Source organism: Aplysia californica, unplaced genomic scaffold, assembly GCF_000002075.1.
Source record: "Aplysia californica isolate F4 #8 unplaced genomic scaffold, AplCal3.0 scaffold00002, whole genome shotgun sequence".
Taxonomy (NCBI): Eukaryota; Metazoa; Mollusca; class Gastropoda; order Aplysiida; family Aplysiidae; genus Aplysia; species Aplysia californica.
The window spans coordinates 3,450,572-3,471,289 of record NW_004797272.1 but is presented as its reverse complement, the minus strand read 5'-3'; the positions used below and the strand labels follow the sequence as shown (position 1 = coordinate 3,471,289).

General features: G+C 42.8%; 1 protein-coding gene across 8 annotated transcripts in view; it reads left to right on the top strand.

Annotated features, from left to right (window-relative positions):
- Window positions 1–9,096: 9,096 nt before the first annotated feature.
- The window catches only part of LOC101861245 (heterogeneous nuclear ribonucleoprotein K), a 59,842-nt gene continuing 48,220 nt past the window's right edge, over window positions 9,097–20,718 (top strand). The window contains exon 1 of one of the 8 annotated variants that reach the window (XM_005089019.3): window positions 9,097–9,234. The gene's annotated coding sequence lies outside the window, so the exon portion shown is untranslated. The remainder of the gene's footprint in view (window positions 9,235–20,718) is intronic. The other 7 variants (XM_013090838.2, XM_013090741.2, XM_013090878.2 and 4 more) reach the window with 7 other exon arrangements.

Here is a 20,718-nt window from a genome sequence, read left to right as displayed (position 1 = left end):
ACACACACACACACACACACAATAACACACACACACACAAACACACACACAAACACAAACAAACAAAAACAAACAAACGCACACTCATACAAACACAAACACACACACACACTCATACAAACACACACGCACGCACGCACGCACGCACGCACACACACACACACACACACACACACACACACACACACACACATGAATATCCTCAAGATTGGTAGCCGATTATAAAGCAGCATCTGGGAACAATTATTGCGATCAGGAAAACATGTAATTCCTAAGTATCCCCAAGACAGATTAGCATTATGCCAGATTAGCCCCTCTTAAGTCTCATCGTACTTTCGAAATAGTGTCATAAGCAAGGAGAAACACTCACATATTAATTATTCAAGCCCTGTACTCAAGCCATCAAAGAAAGTGTTGGGTTGCAATCACAAGGGTAAAAGATCAAAGGGTACGGCCCTTCGAACCTGGAGAAGAGTCACGAAGAATGATGAGCAGATAAGTGGAAAGGCATGCAATAATACGTAGAGGCTATAGCCCAGAATAGGGAAAGGTAGAAAGTGCTTGTTCGTACCCTGTACTTTGGTGCAAGGTGAGTAAGGCAGTGATGATGATGATGATTTTTTGTTTTGTTTCCTTAATGGGCCTGACGGACTCCACGAAGAAATCTTCGAGCGAGAGCGAGGCTCTTTTTCGGCACCATTGTCAATACGCACCTCCACTCGACCAAATAACTCCATTCGAATTGCCATTGTTCCTGGACATTCAAACATATGTTTGACATCTTCCTTTTCATGGCCGCATCTTCCGCAACATGGGCTGAGCTCTTCATTTACAAAGTTCTTATACCATCTTAAACTCCAATGATGGTTCGACCGCAGTCTCGCTAGCTCAACCTGGTCCCAGCGACATGTGATAGACTTTGGTTCCCGCTTATAGGAGTACCCAGAATACACATCTTTCAGGTGCTGGTACTTAGTTCTACATGGTGGGTCTCTAATTTCCCTCTTGATCATTGGAAAGACTCCTCTGTATGTTGTTGGTCGTCTGTTTCCTTCAATCTCTCTGGCTTCATTAGCAGCTTGGTCTGCTGCCTGATTTCCTTCTATTCCAACATGGCTTGGAATCCACTGGATTATTATTGTGGCTCTGGCTTCACTGAACTTGCGGCGCAAATCATTCATGTCCGAGCTGATACCCAGCAGCCCCTTGCAGAGGGACTGACTGTCAGTCAAGATCAGCACATTGGTCCTACTGTGGCAATTGTCAGCAATCCATTGTGCAGCAGACATCATTGCCTGGCATTCATCGTCATAAGATGATGTAAGGAATACACCTTTAGTTTTAATGATTTCTGTTCGTGGTGGTTCGTCATTCATTACCACCACTGCTGCTGCTCCACCTTCGCGGTATCCTGCGATAGCCGATCCATCGGTGAAAATTGTTACATCCGCACTAACCTCTTTGATCACATCCTCAGCTGCTTCACGTGCCTTTACAGGATCATTACCTTTTCCTTTTACTCCTCTCAGTTCTGTCCGAATTTCGATTTCGCCATGGGTCTCCCATGGACAAGCTCTTACCAGATTGATCGGCCATCGATTCTCTGCTTCAGGGGGGAAGTGGTCTGCTAGTGCTAGATCGGTGCCCATCCGAAACCAACTTTTCCTGCTGTTTTTAGGCTTGACTGCTTGATCAAGGGTTTTCTTTCTAGGATGGTTGTCTGGTAATCTCTCAGCCATCTCTACAGACTTGAGGCATGTTCTTTTTGTATAGGTGATGTAGTGCTCAGTTCTGGTCTCATAGCGCAGCGCTTCTGCAGGTGTTGTTTTCAGCTGACCTGATACAGGTCGGAGGGCTTTATTTTGTATTCTGTCCAGGACCTTTGCACTAGTCTCACTCAGCCAAGGCTGCCACGCTGGGGCAGCATAATCCATATTGCTTTTCACAAACATCTTATATACTTTCTTGAGCGACGCCTTACCCCATCCCCATTTTGAGTTGCTGACAGCACCGATAACCTTCATTTCTGAGGTTGCACTTTTGGACACCTCCTCAATGTGCTTGTTGAAGGTTAGCTGTCTATCCAGGTAGACGCCCAGCCGACGTGGAGTGGGGTTGAATGGTATCTTTTTCCCTTCGATCTGAATTATTGGTTGCCACGTTGCCTCCTTCACACATGCTGAGAGGAAGCACACTTCACTCTTGGCTGCATTCAAGGCAAGCTTCCATTCATTGCTCCATTTCACAACCATGTCCACAATCAACTGTGATGATGATGATGATGATGATGATGATGAAGATGATTATGATGATGATGGTGATGATGATGATGATGATGATGATGATGATGATGATGATGATGATGATGATGAATCAGGCTGGTATTCATGTCGTTCCTGGGTTTGTGGGGCCGGGGAGGGGAGGGTGCGATTCTTTCTCTTGCATAACGGTGAAATACAAGTAGATTGTAGAATCAAACTGTCCTTTTTTAACCTAGGTACAATTGCCTACCGCCTCGTACAATCAACATTCACTTTACAAGCTTCGTGAAATCATCATTATTCCGAGATTATTTCAAAGATAAACAGTGAAATAGTGGTCAGCGCCAATTGCCTGGACGCCAAAAGTCGTAGCAAAAATCGCTAGCAAGTTAGTCAAGTGCGTGAGTTTATATCTACTTTTAACGCTTTTATGTTATTCAATAGGCAGGACATCTGAATATAACATCCGTCTACGAAAAGTGTCGTAAAACTCACACTAAAACTAAACGTTATCTTTACCTTTTACTTTGTCTGCCTGTCAGTCAGTCAGTCAGTCAGTCTGTCTGTCTGTCTGTCTGTCTGTCTGTCTGTCTGTCTGTCTGTCTGTCTGTCTGTCTGTCTGTCTTTCCGGGATGGTATACTGAGCATAGCGCCAGAACATCTCCTTCGTGACTTTTTGTTTTACAAAGATCCTTAATGAAAACCAACTTTAAAAAGAACAAACCAAACAAAAACAAAAACAAAAAGATAAGATCAAAATCGAAAACCAAACAGCAAAGAAAGAAAGTAAATAAACGCCTCATTGGACTGGGTGTTTTACAAAGGTTTGACCAAGCTCAATGGGAAAGCTGTATCATTATGTGGCAGGCATTATTTTAAAAAAAATTAAAGCAGTGAACGCTTTGTTTGTTCATGTAATGGTTTGAAGGATTGAAGTAGAAATGACCTGCGTTTTTTTCGGTCTAGAATAATTGGGTTTCGTAATACTGCTTATTTCTTTTCTCTTTACGTGTGTGTTTGTGTGTGTGTGTGTGTGTGTGTGTGTGTGTGTGTGTGTGTGTGTGTGTGTGTGTGTGTGTGTGTGTGAGAGAGAGAGAGAGAGAGAGAGAGAGAGAGAGAGAGAGAGAGAGAGAGAGACAGAGACAGAGACAGAGACAGAGGGGGGGGGGAAGAGAGACAGAGAGACAGAAACAGAGACAGAGACAGAGACAGAGACAGACAGACAGACAGACAGACAGACAGACAGACAGACAGACAGACAGACAGACAGACAGACAGACAGACAGACAGACAGACAGGCAGACAGGCAGACAGGCAGAAAGAATGACCGGCAGAAGTTTGTGTCTTTGTTTGTGGGGGGAAAAAGTTGATCCCCTTTGCCTTCCAACTTTGTTGGAGGGCGTCGCCTTCTGCTTTTACCTAAACGTTAATTACGAGCAAACTGAAATCCAACGTGGGGTTGAGCTCAAACTGAGAGATATGTTTTTAAAACTAAAATCCAATGCAAGTAGATCTAATCAATTGAGGTAGATCTAGCTGTGCTCGAAAGCAAAGTTGACATCCACATGATTGGCCAGACGATTGAAACAAAAGATCATTAGATGGTCATTTCCTATGATTCATCAGTTAGTGGGCAAATTCGGGTTTACACTTTACAAAAACTGGAGGATATCTGCATTGCCATCAGAAGAACTCGCAGCATCACAGGATATCTCACCGTATCTCACGTTATTTGTTAATTGTTCGGTGTTATCTCAGAAATTCTCGGGTTATCTCACGATATCGCACGTTATTTGTTAAATGATAACTACTGGAAGAAGTTAGCAAACATTTGTTCGAAAGGGATGGGTGGCGGGTTTGCTGGTTCCGCCTGGGATGGAGCGTTACGGTTGCATTCACGACACTTTGCTTTGCCCTTGGGGATTGGATGTCTTTGGTGATACCCGGCCAGAAGATGGTAACTTGGGCCCGCAGTTCCATTGCCGATACGCCCTGATGTGCTGAGTGTACTCCCTCCAAGATCGACGGTCGAAGGGATGATGGCACCACCACACGATCGTGGTACATAACCACACCATCCAGGATGCACAGGGAGTCCTTGTATCGCATGAAGGGTGAGATTGACGGGTAGTCGTGAGTAAACTGCCTTCATCACTTGGGACAAGAGTCCGCTTTTGTCTCCTGTGTCAGCCGAGACCAAGGGGTGGGGGCGAGCCCCTTTACGTTCTGACATATTGATGCTATTAATTAGGTTCAGAGCAGTCCTCGCGTGATGCTTCTGTATATATGCAGAGGGATGACGAGAAGTTGCGTCTGCAGCAGAGTTTGTTTTTCTCAGTGAGTGGGCGATGCCCAAATGCCAAGGCAGTGTGCTCTGCTTCAGCGAAAGAGTCGGGAGTTTGAGATCTCATTAAGGGAGCGATCTCTAAAGATCTTTGTGAGTGGCTTATGGCCCGTGATGATCACGAGAGGGTTGGGGCAGCCTTGGGTGAAGTACCGTGTCTGCGCAATCACCAGGGAATCGCCAAAGCCTCGCATTTAATGGGTACGTAGCGCTGTTCAGCGCGGGATCCTGTCAATGTGATCTTCCAGCCATCTTGGCGGCAGTCTGACATACCAGAGGTACAAGATCAAGGCTGCTGGAGGAGGAAATAGCCAATCCCTGGTGAGGACCAATCTGGGCGGAGGCAAAAGGTTTGGAGGAGTCGAATATCTCGACGCCCAGGCGGATTGCATCTACAATGGCTTACTAGGAATTACTGAAGGCCTGGTCTCATGAAGCATCGAAAGGGTGTCATGACATCTCGTAGTTGAGTATAGCCACCTGGTTCAGAAGGCCAAACAAGCTACGGGTGTCAAAGGTGTTCTTTGGGGTGGGGAAGGATTGAATGGCTTCTAGGTATTTTGGGAGGGGCTTTTTAGTGTGTTCTAAGACATGGAACCCTGCAAAATTGACATCTCGTCGAGCAAACTGAAACTTGTCTGGATTCAGAACAATGCCTGCTCTGCCCACCAGTGTCAGGAAGTCGATGGTCCTCCATCAATGCTCCTCCAGATCTTCGTCATAGTGAATCGTATTGTCGACGCACTTTTCCTTTCGCTCGAAATCAGCCAATATCTGGTCGAAGAGGAGATTGTACCCGTCTCCTGATGACAGGTAGTCCTGATGGGCACGGGTATACCGCCATCGACCAAAAGGTGTGATAAAGGTTGTCAAGTGGCGATCAGATTCTCTCAATGGGACACAGTGGTACCCATTCTATGCATCTGTGACTGTGTGCCATGTGTTCCCGCCAGCAGTCCAGGCATAGTTTGTGGGGCTTCGTGTTTCTTACACAACTCTTCTGTTTGTAGGGGCATGGGATGGTCTGTGTGCGCTCGTCTGTTGCTGGCGCCTGTGCCGTGCTCTTTTTAAATCTAGATATTGTAGAGAATGTGGACAGTGGGGTGGCATTACCGGCCATCTCTCGGCTTTCAACGAAGACGATGACATCCTTCAGCGGCTCGGACTGGATGCCATCTGTACTAAGGGCTTCTCGACGAATGTCAATGTCGGCGATTCCTGCCAGTTAGACGTCCCGGGAGGCGCCCTCTGTGTAGTCAACATAGACAGACTTGTCACACTGGCACTGAGCAGAGACTGTGAATGCACAGCTCTCAGCTTTGCCCTTCACCCTAGCAGCAAACGTACGAAAGTTTTCATCTGAGCTTTGTTTCACCTGGATTAGCTCAGCCCGTAGTATTTCTTTGGTTGTTGGAATGAAAACGAGCTTCCGCATCGCCTCAAGGCCAGGACTTCGTCGAGACTGCGCAAGGTGATACCAGGGTCTGCTTTGAGCAGAAGGTCACCCACAGCTTTTTTAATTATTTTTTTTTTTATAGTAGAGGGTTTTACGGCGCTCGCAACTGCGTAAGGTCATATGAGCGCGCAGGACACACCTAATACTTTTAGTTGGAAGGAAATTTTGAATTTTGCCCGGGTGGCGGCCGAAGCATACTCTTATCGATTTTAGACCACCAGGGGATCTTTAGCGTGCGCAACTTGCACACGGGCCCAACGAGATTTTTCGCCTTTGTCCGAGAAGGCTAGGTGTAGATCTTTCCTACCAGAAGATCAGGGGTGTGGCAGAAAGACAGCTGTAAGAAGGAGTCAAGGAGTAGCAGTAGAAAGGCTGCAGAAAGAGTCAGGAGCCCAGAGGAGGGGGCAAAGGAGGTGAGGGGGTGGGGGCAGAAAGAGGAGACGAAAGCAGACGACATAATATTGCTAGAGAGCTGGAAAGGAGGTGAAAGGAGACAATTTTATAGAAGAAAATTTTTCGGTTGCTACCCGGATTCGAACCCGGGACCTTTGAATGAGAGCCCCCCACCCCCACCCTCCGAGCTTTGCTGGCACATTGGAAGAGTTGGGTTGGAGCGGAAGAGTCGCTGATGGCAGATCCATTCCTGAAGGCTTCCCATCTCCGGCCAAAGGCATTCCGCGTTTCTTGGTTGAAGCCAATATAAATCCTTGGCCTCTCGAGTTTTAGCCCCTTTGAGGAAGCAGCCGTTTGACTTTGATGGGAGAAGGCATGTATGTTCAGCTATGCAGAGACCACGGCGAGGTCCTCGTCCGGCGTTGTATACACGCGGCCAGGCGCAGGACAAAAGACTATGGCCATTGTGGAGGAGAAAGCACGGTTCGTGGAGTCGGTGACAAGTGCACCTCGGTACTCAGTACTTTGGCGGTGGCAAAGCAACAAACAGCGGATATAATATCTACGCGCAGGAAAATGTTGGATTCAGGTGTAAACGGAAAAGCTAACGAAGCTGCTTTGGTGTCGTCATAAAGAATGACTCATCACTTGTCGGATAAAGTCGATGAACTTTTAATGATTCAATGAGGGTACAAGTGATGAAATGAAATGGAAGACAGTAGACACGACCCGAGACAGTGATATAATAGAACAGAATGAAATGATGAGTGATCGCACTGACAAATGAAATCACACGCATGGGTCCCCAAGGGACGCAGAGTGATAATGATGATACGATATGAACTGAATATGAGTAATACTAATAATACAGCTACAGACTGCTAGTTAGATTTTGGACATAATCATCTGCCAGGAACAGAGGCCATGTTTTTGGGTGGTTGGGGTGGAATTAACAAAACCGCCTTCGTGAGAATGACTGGATGGCTTAGTTTAGAGGGCTACATCGCGCAAGCGCTGGAACGTCATGTCTTATCCTTATTTTCGTCATGGCATGGTGTCATTCAAGTAGGCATCTCCATCCATATCAAAGCATTTTCTCTCAGGACCAATGCCAACAAACAATTCTTGGGATATCAAATCATATCAACGTCGGAGTGGTCACCAATGAATAGCCCCGATATAAACCCAACAGGGATATGAAATCCCATTAAACAGTAGCAGGAGAAAAGTTACTTTACTCCCAATTCAGACGGATTGTTTGCAACTCTCTGAGACATTTTGGATGAAAAGACATAAAATTATAATGATGTCCAGGAGTCGATGCCCAAATGGTTCGTACTCTACATAAAACCATGGCTCTCAAGCAATATAACAATTAACACATTAAGATTTAGTCGAAGTTCTGTGTGATATTTGTGATTGCTCTGCTTTCCGTTTTGTTTGAAACTATCGTAATAAAATATTATGTATTGCAGAGACAAAATTCTCGATTCCATGGATATGCAAAGAATGTCCATTCTATCAATATTGATGCCCCTCAATACACGCGCGAAGGCAATTTGAAGTTTCTTTGATTTAGCACAACTTTGCCAAGCCAGACATTGTAAGGCAAATTTAGAATTACCATATCTCGGGCGTCTCTTCGCCTTCACCTATCCTGTAGACTGGTTGTCAGTCGGGGCGCTTTTGAAGATTTGGACACCAGCTTCCTCCACTCCTCCCGGTCTTCAGCTTTCCTGAGCATGTCTTTGAGGTCCATGCCAGTCAATTCCGTGATGTTGTCCTCCGAACTCTTCTTCGGTCTGCCTCTGCTCATTTTTCCATGGACGCTGCCCAGTGGCCCAGAAGGATCATCTTGGCAAGGCGGATGAACAGGAGATGTGTCCATGCCATTGCAGTTTGCATTTCCTGAGCAGAATGAGGTCAGCATATGGTCCAACTGCATTTTTTATCCGTCTCTTAAAACAGATGAAGTATTAATGTGTCAGATGAAGCAGAATTCATTTAGCTTTATATTGGTAGGCCTATGCTGCATGAGTGGGTAGTGTAAGACTTTAACACGATGATTCGATACTTTTTTATTTTTCAAGTTTCTTTTGGACGCCACCATATAACGCTATGGGATGTGTTACTGATTAACATGAAACACACTGACTTCTGATTACAATATTATAGGATTTCATTCAACATTTCCGCCTTTTGTTAAATTTGCGGACGGGAGTCAGTAAATTCAAATTGGTTGCAACCGAAATGTTGGATCCAGAGGCAAAAGGCCCCCAAAGAACAGAACGGGTGGTGGTGTAGTCAAAGATAGTACAAGACTATCTTTGGTGTAGTCCGATGAGCTCTAGCCTATATAATAATAAATTTTATTAGCCTAGCCTAGCCTAGCCTACAATAAATGTAGTTTAAAAAATCTGGAAACCCCCCATTGAGGAACAATATTTCTGATGTAGCCTAGCCTTGGCCTACGCTAGGCCTAGATAGAACAAATAGGCCTAAGCATGTATCTATTTTATAAGAATAAAAAAACACTTTTCCATTTCAAATAGCCTAAAAAAATTTTCTGAAAGAAAAATTAGGCCAGCTTGGAGTTTACAAAAATAAAAGAAATATTTTTTGACCAATGAACGCGCCATTCACTGCTGAACTAATGTTCATACGCACTAAATTTTCCTTTCTCATCTGGCCAGATTGGAACAAAAGAGAAAAACGAACAACTGAGAAAACCACCGACTGAAAGCAGAAACACCAGCGTTCGCTCCACCTTTTTCATTTAGGTAAGTTCCTAAAATTTTCATGACATACCTTTTTATTCAATCTCTGTCATTGCATTTACTTAAATAGAGCGACTGCAGCTACTACATTGGTATTTACTGTATCCGTCATGTACCACCTATTTTCGATAACCGGTTTCTCGCGATGTTTCGCCTCTCTATCAACCTAGAAATCTAGATTCTAGGCCTAGCTGTTCTCTTTCACTTTTACCAACCTCCTCTGCTTGATTTCCTTAGTACTTGTGCCCTCAGTTCTTCGACTTTAAGTCACGAACAGTTGTTTAACTAAAATTTCCTGCGTGTAGAAATTGACAAAGGCACTCTCAGATATGAAGTGCTCTGTACTGTAGTGTGAAGGAGGGGTGGGGGTGAGTGAGCTGACTGACTGGACGCTGACAAAGTCAAAAGCCTGGTTTGCCTTTGTAAAAGGCAGTAGATATCTAGATTATCTAGATCTAGATCTCTAGAATCTATATCAGTAGGCCTATTGGTTAACTTTTATCACATGGCCTGATTGACGCTTTTTCGGTAGATCTAGAATCTAATCTAGTTTCCAACCCGCAATTGTATTTGTTAGCCCAAGAGTCAGGGGGGGGGGGGCTACCCCCTGACCTTAGACCTTAGAATAAAAATGAGGTGGGGGATTCACCATAATTTGATGTTTTGCAGTTGTTATGTTTGATATCTTAGCTCCAATGAGACCAATCACCAATGTATAGCCTAGATTCTAGATCTCAATGTAGGTAGATCAAGATCTAGATTCTAGGCTCAAATAAAAGGGGGGTGGGAACTACCGTTAAAAGCACCGCCAGATTGAGGTATGGCCACCTCTATTCTCACCCTCACCCTGGGTGAGAATAGTGCAGGCAAGTCTTGGCTATTCTCACCCGGTGCGCGCTCACCGTTTATACTAGTTATAGCCTAGAATCCTAGATCTAGATATCTAGGCCAACCAATTTTGCTTCCTAAACCACAGAATTCTACACTGTGATAACAGAAAAATTGTAGAATTCTGTGCCGTGAACAAATGTTCCATTACTACTGTTAGCCTACTAAAAGCGTACAATTTTGTCTGTGGGCAGCGGAGAGAGGAGTAGATCTAGCGCGAGAACTTCCAGGCAAAACAAAATAGCGACCCGCGTAGTTCGGCTCGATTCGAAAAGTTAAATAGCCGTAGTATCTTTGTAGACAACCTAATTAATGTACTTTTGTGCTTTAACATTATTTTTTAACTTTGTTTTGGTCAATTTGATCGTCCACACGGATAGACAGTATTCAGATAGAGAGAGAGAGAAGAGGGGAGGAGTAGATCTTGCGAGAACTTCCGGGCAAAACAAAATGGCGACCCCCGTAGTTCGGCTCGATTCGAAAAGTGAAATAGCCATAGCATCTTTGTAGTCGATAAAATTAGTTTACTTTTGTGCTATAACGTAATCTTTTCTTTGCCTTTATTAAAGTCCTTTATCCATTTGATCATCCACATCGATAGAAAGTATTCCGAAATTAGGAAAAACAGGTCTTGTTTCACACCGGGTGAGAATAGCCTACGGTGGCAAGTCTCACCCGGGGTGAGAGGTCGGTCGTGTCTCACCCCGGGTGAGAATAGCCACTTCCTTGAGGTATTTAGATCTAGATCTAGATTTACTCATCATTTAATTCATGTCAGCTGAATCGGAAGAAACCTGCTCAAAAAGAATCATCAAGTGGAATTCCATATGAAAGTAGGCTACCTTTTTTTACTTTGACTTCGAGCCTTCCAGAGGTTTTTTAAAATTTTGACCTGTCCAAGATGAAAAATGTTTTTCCCCCTGTTTATTTAGTCGGCCCTGATTTGAGACAAAACTCCCTCATTAGGTTCCATCCATCCTAACCTTTGCCTTTATGCCAAGCCATCAGGGAAGGGGTGTGGTTTGGGGGTCGCTGTTAACCCATCGGCGCTTTTTCGATAGTTCCCACCCCACCATTGTTGTTTGCTGGTTTTGGCCCCAAGAGTAGGGGGGGGGGGTTCAGAGGGGGTTGCCCCCCAACCTAATAAAAATATGGTGGAGGGGGTGCCCCCCTGAATTTTACCATAATTTGATGTTTTGCAGTTGTTAAGTTTGATATTAGCTCGGCGCTCATCAGACGTATAGATATCTAGATGTAGAATCTAGATCTAGGCTCAAATTCAAATAAGGGGGGTTGGAACTACCGAAAAAGCACCAACCCATCCATGTAGATCTAGATTGAAGCCCTTAGTCATGCAGATATCAAGGTGTTGTGGGTGTGAATCCTGTAAATTTTTACTTTCACCCTCACAAGCAGATGCACAGCTTTCAAGGAAATCTAATTTCAAAACATCTTATGGGAGGAGTTACACAGAGGGTCGGCACTCACTGTGACAAGGTCCACTGAGCAAACTATGCAAGAGTTAGGGTTAGGATATAACAGGCCTAAAATATCCCCTCTTTTGTGTGTTGTTGGACGGCCTGCCCTCTGCGGAACTCCTTCCCATCTTGTTATAAGGAAATGGGAATGTTTGGCGCTTTTTCTGAAGTTCCCTCCCCCTTATTTTGTCCTAATGTTCGAAATTTGCAAAATTAAGCTTAATTTTGTATTTGAGGAGTAGAAGAACTAGATCAAGATACTAGATTGAGGTAATCGATTTGTCAAAATTACATAAGTAAACGGCCGCGGCTATTCAGACTCGAGTCCGAACAGCCACGGGAGGATATTCAGACTCTCGGGTCTGAATTTGATTCCGAATAGCCTTAAGTCCGTGAAAGAAAAATGGCCGTATAAAGTTCAACAAAACTACCGTTTGATATGGAAATAGGCCACTTACGAAAATGTTGAAGTACGGAAAATTAACGGAGTGCCGTCGGGTCAAATTTGTGAGTACGATAAGCAACAATGGGCAAATCTCGCTCTTGCGAGCATGCGCACGAAGGCCTGTCCTGTCTTTGTTATTTGTTTACTAGAGACCTACTTCCGCTCGCTTTCAGTTTCAGTTCGAGGGTGGCACAAGTTCGTTGGCTTTTACTGATTTAACAGATTTAAGATCTTTTCTAGATTACGTTCCAAGTACCGAAAAAGTTCGGTATAAAAAAATCATGTGGAGTTACCATCTCTGCTTGAACTGAAACTGAAATGAAATCTTAGCGAAGACAAGAAGTCAAAATGACTCGAGGCAATTTACACCTGAATGACAACGGCCGTCACATGGAGCATGTGTCTGTGTCACGACGAGGTGGATTCAGGCTGTCGTCAATTTGGGGGCTTTTAGAGTTATTGGTATCATCTGAAAGCTTGTTCATTTGTCTTGCTTTGGATTAAAAAAATATTCATTTATCTTGAATAGAAGTCCAGATGCGAATGAAAGAGGTGGGGATCACCTGGTTTCAGAGGTAAAATTAGTTAGAAAACGGCTGCCAAAGATGAGTTAATTTCATTAGCTTGAGAGTCCGTGGAAACTGAAAGGTTACATTTTTTGTGCCTTTAATTATGGGTTTTCAGCTAGGCCTTCTCAGGGGAGGACGTATATCTAGGACGATTGGCCTCGGCATTGGAGGCCTACCGTGTTCCCGGAGGGTAAATGCGAAAAGCGGCGATAGACTAATGCGCTGGTGCGGGTGATGGAGCATTCTCGCGCTGTACTCACTAGACTGGCCTACATGGAACCTTACTTAAATTCAATGTATTTTTGTTGTTGCTGCTTTGTTGTGAGAGTTTATCGGCTCTTATAACAAAGGAAGATCACATCAGTGACAGAGTGTATCAATTCGTCAACATGAAAATGAATTACGTTCGCATTTTACCATGAAATACAGACTGTGGCACTCAAGTGGGATAACTTTGGTTCTTTACTTGCAACGGATAGCCTACAAGAGACACCGTTCTCATTCTACATGTTTAAACAAACATAAAAGAAAATTAATTTCACACACACACACACACACACACACACATATGTCGATCTTCAGATGGTGTGCACATAACTGAAACCAATCAGAAAAAGACGTCTCTTACCTCTGAAAAAGTTACTGTTTGCATGATCAGGATGACAGCTTTGCTATTTTTTTCTTCGCCTGTCCTAATATATGCTAACTGCATGAGCTTAGGATAACAATATCAAGATGGAATGTCGATGGAAAGTCCCTCAAAATTGCCACCAATCAATTTCTGCAGTTTTTCTGTGGTTTCCAACAACAAAAAAACCCTACCCAGCAAGTGGTAGATCTAGAGTAGTGCAGGCCAACAATGCCTCTCTGGAAGGTTACAGACACGAAGTGCAAAATTTCCTCTAGGCTAACTGACTCTAGCATGTGACAACAGTTGATCACAACATAGCAAGTGAAGCCTGGATGCCTGATGTGCCTTAGTTTGTGAAGCTTCAAATGAAACCTATTTCATGCGGTCATGGCATGGGTGTGGTGAACAACCATAAAATACATCGAAAATGCAAAAACAGGGCCATCTCGAGTTTTGCTGAGCGAGACACGTGTGTATTTAATTATAATCTCTCTTTGCAACATTGCCAATGGCTTTCAGCTTCATTATATTCATATCCATTGTTTGGTAAAACTGAATCGAACTTGAAGGCATCTTTCTTTCTTTAAATACATTCATTTCATCAATATCAGTAGCTCTAGAAGAAGCTGAACTTGTTGTAGTTGCTCTTTTTTCTTTCTTTTTTTTTGGGGGGGGGGGGGGAGCTGGTGTGCCACAACATGATAGTGGTACTTCTGGAAATATTGATGGAGACTGTGGGCACTATAAATCTTCCAGCCCGTGTCAAAGGTGCATCAGGTGGGAAGAGCAGAGAGCAAACTCCCATGTACTATACATTGTAATCCGTGACATCTTCTACCATGATTAATTTAGTTGGAACACTTTTGATCCACTGTGCTTTTTTCTGAATCTTTTGGAAATCTATATTATTATTTTGCTATCTCCCTTTTGGCTGGCATAACCACTTCTACAGCCCTATCCCCTACACTTTCTTCCCATGTTCAAATTTGAAATGTTGCTCAGACGGTTCTTTACGCTGAAACGGAGACGTCAGCTGAAAACTTTTTCACAATAGCATTAGACTAGTAACAATAACACTCAAGATGAAAGAAAACTAGACTCTCGGCTGAACACTAAAACACACAATATAAGCACAAATTTAATCCTTAGAATTGAGTGTAGTGAAAATACATCCAATCAAACGAAAAAAACGTGTACATCCCAAGAGCACTGAACGAAACAATGAAGAGGCTAGGAGATTAGACAGACTAAACGGCTACACACTACAGACTACACACATTACTATTACACTATCGGCACGCAAAAGCGTAATGCAAAAATGTTCCACCACCAGTATGCGTTTTAGTATTAGAGCATCTACCTATCGCCGCTTTTCGCTTTTAATTGACGCTTTTCACATTGATCCTCGATAAGATAAGAACCGGTCTTGAGGCGAGCCTATCAAGATAAGGTCGCCCACCCCGGCCTCCATGCCGGAGCCAATCGTCCTGGATATACGGCCTCCTCTGAGAAGGCCTAGGTTTTCAGTAAAATTCGCACAGAAATGTGTTCTTTTATGGGCTTAAGGCGTTGACATGGTTGACCAAAAAAACGAAAATTCAATAAAAATTCACAAACCTGCGGAAAAATGCCAGTTTCCTCACTTTGATTATTTAGACGAGCGCCTGATTTCACCACGCTGCCTCTCATATAGCCTAGTCCTTACAAAACCATGCAACAAGTGCAAGATATTGTTTTTTAGTAGCGGTTTCCACTTCTGTTTCTTGTGTTTATATCATGAACCACAAGTCCCTAGGAGTGCCAAAGATAGTACATAACAATATGGGCCACTCAGCCAAAAAAGTGTCCGCCGAAAGTTCGCTCTTTGCTTCAGATGGCGCTGCAGTCTGTTGTGAAGCTCTCTTTCGTTTTTCCAGAAAAAGAATAGGAATAGCACCTCCTTGCGTGCGCAGATCGACTGCTGTTCATCAGCAGTTCGGGTTCGTTCAGCGTGGAGTTTTAGGGTTTTAAAATATTTTAATGACCTCTAGCTTTTCATTCTAAAGTCAAATTGAACGAAGAAAACAATCACCCTTTCCTCCGGAAGAGGTTTTTTTGTCAGCGTAACCATTTTAAAAAAGCGTTCTTCCGTAATTTATTCAAAAACTTGCTAGTTTCACTTTGATTTTTTAAGCTCAAGTAGGGTAACTCTGTTTGCAAAAGGTGCCACTGAATTTTGAGGACACTTTTTTAATTGGCTCAAAGAGAGAAGTGGCCCCTCTTGTTATGTAGACTCTTTGGGAGTGCCAAGAAAGGTATCATGAGCATAAGACGGAAGTGAAAATAAATTATACATGTACCTTGAAATTTCACTAGTTCTTGGGAAAGTTCTCGAGTGGCTCTCCAACATGGAGACTTTCCTTGGTAGTCGGAGGTATGAAATAAATTTGATGACTGCATGCTGCCCAAATTGTACGGCAAGCCAAGAAAAAAAAAGTTCTTGAATTATTGTTAGCGAGAGGCGTTGGTTGATTGTGCTTATTTACTTCGACGAGTGGAAGCTAAGGGTAAAAACAGGAGATGTTCAATTGTTTTTGTTTTTAATGGGTGATGCAGTGGTCGTACAAGATTCTAGTGCCCGTGACAAGAAATGGTTGGGATGTGTGAAGTTTTTACCACTGCTTGCGGACTGGACATGTGAAAGTTGATCACAACTTAAGTTATATGGGCTGCCCTTCTGGGTAGGTGTTCTGAGGTTGTGACATCAGTCATTCAAACGTGAAAATGGGGGACATTACTTATGCAGTTGCGTCATAAAACATTTTTCAAAAAAGGGGAGGAGGAAAATTAGGTATACCCTGGGTAACTGTATTGTCAAGGTACATGTCTATTCATTATCCGAGGTTGCCTTCTGTTAATGGTGGGATGACAGGTATATATTGAATTGTAGTAGCAATGTCAAGGGGAACTTGCTTTTAAACATTGCCAGCAAGGGAAAGATATAAAGGTAAAGAAATCAGACATCTTGGCGAAAAAATAGTGTTACGTCGTTGGCAGTCTCCTCTTACAGGGTCCCAAGTGCCATTTTCAACCCTCTAAAAGCTGAAAATTTCAATAACTTTGGGGGCTTTGCCTTCTCAACCCCCACTGTGATGCTGTCCCTGGACTTTGCTGAATTTTTCTTACTTTCCATCTTCAGCTGTTGGAAGCACTGGTTATCGTTCAAATGTAAAAACGTGCCCAGTTGGCGGAACAAGAAACCCAATTCGTTACCAGGATGAAGGTGGCAGCAGCCTTCAGAGCAATGCAAAAAAAAATGTCGCAGTGTTTTGCAATAATGCAAGACATTTATTTGTGAAGAACTTCGCCATAACCCTATTCGTATGTCATGTTTTACTATCGTGTCCACATGACGTAGGACACTCTGTGGCCCCACTTTCCAAAGAGGAAATTTACTCGTTAATCCAATGCGTACGCTTTGCATAGCAGTATTTCAAAATGATTTCTTGAGAAATACACAAAGTTTCAAAGAGATCTTCGCACTAGTTTTCTAAAATGTGAAGAATACAGCCCATGGGGTACAAAATGACCCCAGGCGTACGGATAGGGTTAAATTTTATTAAATTAGTTCTTTTCTATATTATTTTTCATACATCTGTACTGTGTTGAATTTTAATGTAACCCTTCTTTTCAGTTTAAACTTGTTTGTTTACTTCATTTAACAATTGTTTCATTTCACGTGAGTTCTTCCTTGTTACACTGCAGGGTTTACATTTGGCTTCTTGTGATTTAAAAAAGACCCCTATTACTTCTCACTTTGATTCTCTTCTTTTTGTTTTCCATTTTTCTCCTCTTTTTTGTTTTTGTTTTTGTTTTGCTGTTTAACTTTATTTACATTTGAAATTCCTATGTGGCTTTTGAATTTCCTGTGTGTTTCATTTGAGATTTCAATGTTTATATTTTAGCTGGCTATTGTTATATTAAGATTTGTTTTGACTTATTTTGTGTAATTGGTTTTTGGGTGTAATTTGGTCTTTCTATGTGGCATTTGAATTTGTTATGTGTATATTTGATATGGAAAAAAAAAGGCACAAGTTATGCAATTCTGAGTAGTTGAGTATTTTACTTTTGTATTAATTCTGCCATATGTGTGGTAGTCTTTCGGTACAACCGTTTTGGCCCACATAAAAAATAATCTAAAAAATAACAATTTTGTACCAAAAGCTGATTTTTGTACACCCCCATTGAAACCATCGAACAGATTCGCAGCACTATGACGAAGCAGTGATTTGGAAACTTTTTGTAGTTTAAACTGAAAAATTTTGAACTGTTTGAAAAACTAGTTTATATTGTGCAGATGAAGATCCTAATGAGTTTTCAAAGGCAAAGAAACAGAATTTTGTTCCACTGTGAACCAGAAGTGAACCTGAAAGAGAAAGACAAAGAGTGTACTGCCTTCCTAAAAGAAAAGACCAGTAGGTCTAAATCTTGATCCAGTTTTTAAAAAATTACTTTTAAAAATTGTAAACTCAGTTGACCGTATGTAAGCTTTTTCAAAGGCAAGACTCGAAATGGGAAGAGGTTAAGATTTTTTAAAAAAATATTTCGATGATTGAGAATAAATTCAAAGAAAAGTTTTGGTGTGGACCAGGAGAAAAGGTAGACTTATCAAGAGATGTTAATGGCGGTGTGTGAATAGAATAGATGATTTGATAAAAAAAAGACTTCTCCGAATGCCTTTTATTTCTATGTGGACATGTGTGTCACAACGCAATGGAATCATGCGCTCGTCAATTTTTGGGCATATGGAGTTTTTGGTATTACCTGAGTGCTTGTTCATTTGTCTTGCTTGTGGTGAAAAAATATTGATCTATTTTGAAGTTGAGATATTGGGGGGGGGGGTGTCCGCCTGGTATCAGAGTAAAATTAGCAAAAAAAATGGCTGTCCAAGTTTGGTAAAGCTTGAGTATCATTGAAAAATGCAAATTTACACAACAGAATTTTAAAAAATAGACAAACTACAAGGTGTTGTTGACTGATTTTTAGATGTAAGGCCAATGCTCACTCATTCATTTCCACAATTTTTGTTCATGTTCAGAATGAAAGTCATATTTTCATAAACGTTAACTACTTCATATTTTTAAATGTATGTTTTATTCCTGAAACATGTTCCAGGTTTCATAATTATACTCATTTTCTTTCTTTCTTTTCCCCTTTCTATTTTTCTTTTTCTGAACACTAAATCACTGTCATTGTGCTGTGTCTTTACTCAAACAGAAAGGACTTGTAATTCTTTGTCAACCAGTAAATCATACAGATTTTTAAGAAAGAAAATACCTTTTGAATCACTGTTACCCAATGACAGATTATGGCGAAAATATCTAGTCCGTGATCTTTTTGGCTAAAAAATATATTAATACTTTCTCCAAATGTTGGTGCGATTTTTATTATTAAATGTTTTCACCTCGAGTCATTTTCTACTTGACCAGCAAAAGAGAACCATGTTTCAATGGGGCGGAGTCTGCTAACTGTGGCATGTTTTCATGGGGTCATTTACCTCATTTTAAAGTTATAAATGTCGAGAAATGATTTATATGCATGTTTCTGTACCAACTTTCGGTATGGAAGCGCCCCCCCCCCCCCCCCCCCCCCCCCGGCAGTTCTACTGACTGAAATTGTCTTTTGGCCATTCTCAAAGGGGGGATGTTGACATGTTCTTATGCACCGTAAAATTGTAAATGGGCTGATTTATCAATGTAACAACACAGTCCCCTGATGCTTTTTCTTTCCTGATCCTTACTATTGTCCTTTTTTCTCAACCTCTTTTGTATGTTTATTACTCTCTTGTGAACTACTGTTTCCGGGGTGCCTTGATAGTCAAAGCTGACTTTGTGCTGTTGAGGCAAGAGAGGTGAGCAGGGCAATCCTGATTCCCCGTTTGGACCTCTCTGTTGACCTCCTCTTGGCGCTCATATGACCTTATGCAGTTTCGAGCGCCGTAAAACTTACTTCAAATGGAAGGGCCCGCGAAGAGTGTGCAGAGACCCACAATTTTATTTCAGGGAAGAGTTTCCAATCCGTTCAACTGAAAATTATGTTCTTAGTTTGGCTCATCATTCATCTGCTATTTTACCACTGGCCAATGCTCACTCATTCATTTCCACAATTGTTCATGTTCAGAATGGGGTCAATTTCGTCCATTCTCAGTATTTTTGTCGTACACTTTGGGAAATTCCACAATAGAACAGTTCGTTTTGCTTTATTTCTGGGATGCCGACATTTGCCGCGGGTCGTTACTGATGCAGTGTCTCGGGCCTATCATGCTTCACCCACGTGGTGGCAGTAGTGTCGCCTAGCATCGATCAAGTCTCCAGACCTGTCTCAGCGTGCACACAGGCGTGACGCACCCCGTAGTCCCACTGCTTCTCTCCCATCGGCTCTCTCAGTGACAGCCGCTCACCTTACTGGTCCCAGTTTTTGAAAATGTGTTTCAGTTCATTGTATTTGAGTATTTAAACACAAGGCATTGTAGTGTCGTTTCTCCACACAAACACCACCCCCCCCTCGTCTCTCTCTCTCTCTCTCTCTCTCTCTCTCTCTCTCTCTCTCTCTCTCTCTCTCTCTCTCTCTCTCTCTCTCTCTCTCTCTCTCTCTCTCCCACTCCTCCCCCCTCCCAAAACAACTCTGACAACTTTGGAAAGGAAGTGCCGTTGTTGGTCAGAGGGAGGTGGGGTGGTGTTTACTGTTATGATCTCCCCTCCATGCGGCTCCTTATTGTGAAATACTATTCGTTGCGACCGCCTTAAGTTCTCTCATCGAATAACATTAAAGAATAACTCAGCGGTGTCGTCAACCTGGCATGTGTTTTGGTGAATTTCATTTTTTTTTAAATTCTAAAATCTTGCAACTTGAGAATCGAAGCTTCCCATGTGTGTTATTTTAGTCCCTCTCCCCTGTTGTTGCTGTAGATGATGGGTCTGAGGGAGCGGGTGCGGTACGTATAATTAATCCGTCGCTCCTCCCTGCGGAGTGCTCCCTGAACCGCGGAAAATGATGAGCCTAAATTGATCTTTCGATTATCACACACCTTTGCCCTTTTGTCCCCGAGCAGCGAGTCTTGACTGCCGCTCCAGTCGCTCGATAGCGGTGGCCCTAGGAAACAAAGAGCTGGCTTGTGTCTTAACTGCTGGAGGTAACATTTTCCATTGATCAGTTGGTAAGGCCCTGCGGATAAACCCTGGTTTGCGGAGGCCTATCATCTCCTTGCACGTTGAGAAAACCATGTTGCAGTTTGAAAGGGTAGGAGGCGAACATGCCGATGATTCTCTCAGGTGCGCGATTGAGGGAAACTGGTTATCGCAGTCCAATCCCAGCTACAAGTTAGAAAGTCATAACGTAGTGCTTGTATTTGTGACAGTGGCTGCCTGGTGAGGGGTAAAATAGGCAAAAGCGTTATACATACTTGGACGCAGGTGGCGGGTTTTGAGCATGGGGGGG